Source organism: Penaeus monodon, chromosome 9 (genome assembly GCF_015228065.2).
Source record: "Penaeus monodon isolate SGIC_2016 chromosome 9, NSTDA_Pmon_1, whole genome shotgun sequence".
NCBI classification, from domain to species: Eukaryota; Metazoa; Arthropoda; class Malacostraca; order Decapoda; family Penaeidae; genus Penaeus; species Penaeus monodon.
In genome coordinates this window covers 46,972,778-46,973,410 of record NC_051394.1, presented here as the reverse complement: position 1 = coordinate 46,973,410, position 633 = coordinate 46,972,778, and positions in this window count along the sequence as shown.

Here is a 633-nt window from a genome sequence, read left to right as displayed (position 1 = left end):
ATTATTATTATTTATTATATTATTATTATTAATTATTATTATTATTATTATTATTATTATTATCATTATCATTATTATTATCATTATTACGAAGCCAGCCAAAATTATTGTTTTTTTCCCAATTCATGAAATATCCAATAATGTGTTGTCTTGTTGCAAAATGAATTCCAAATTTGTCGTGAAAACAAATTGTCATAAAATATTGTGTATAATATTGTATATATACACAAACGCTTAATGAATTCCACGAATAACACGATCTAATTAACAGGAAAGTGATGAAATATCATTAGAAGAGAAAAATGTAATGTTTTTGAAAAGTATATATAGAACATCATGTTATGAGACATATTGAGAAGTGGGAGGGAGGGGGAGGGAAAAAAGAAAGAAATAGAGATAGAGAGAGAGAGAGAGAGAGAGAGAGAGAAAAAAGAAGATATATATACATATATATACATATAAATGTATGTATATATATATATATATATATATATATATATATATATATATATATATATATATATATATATATATATATATATATATATATATATATATATATATACATATATATACCAGCTATTTCAATCTTCTCCCACCTACGTCTCTCATCTTTCTTCTCCCTCACTCTTT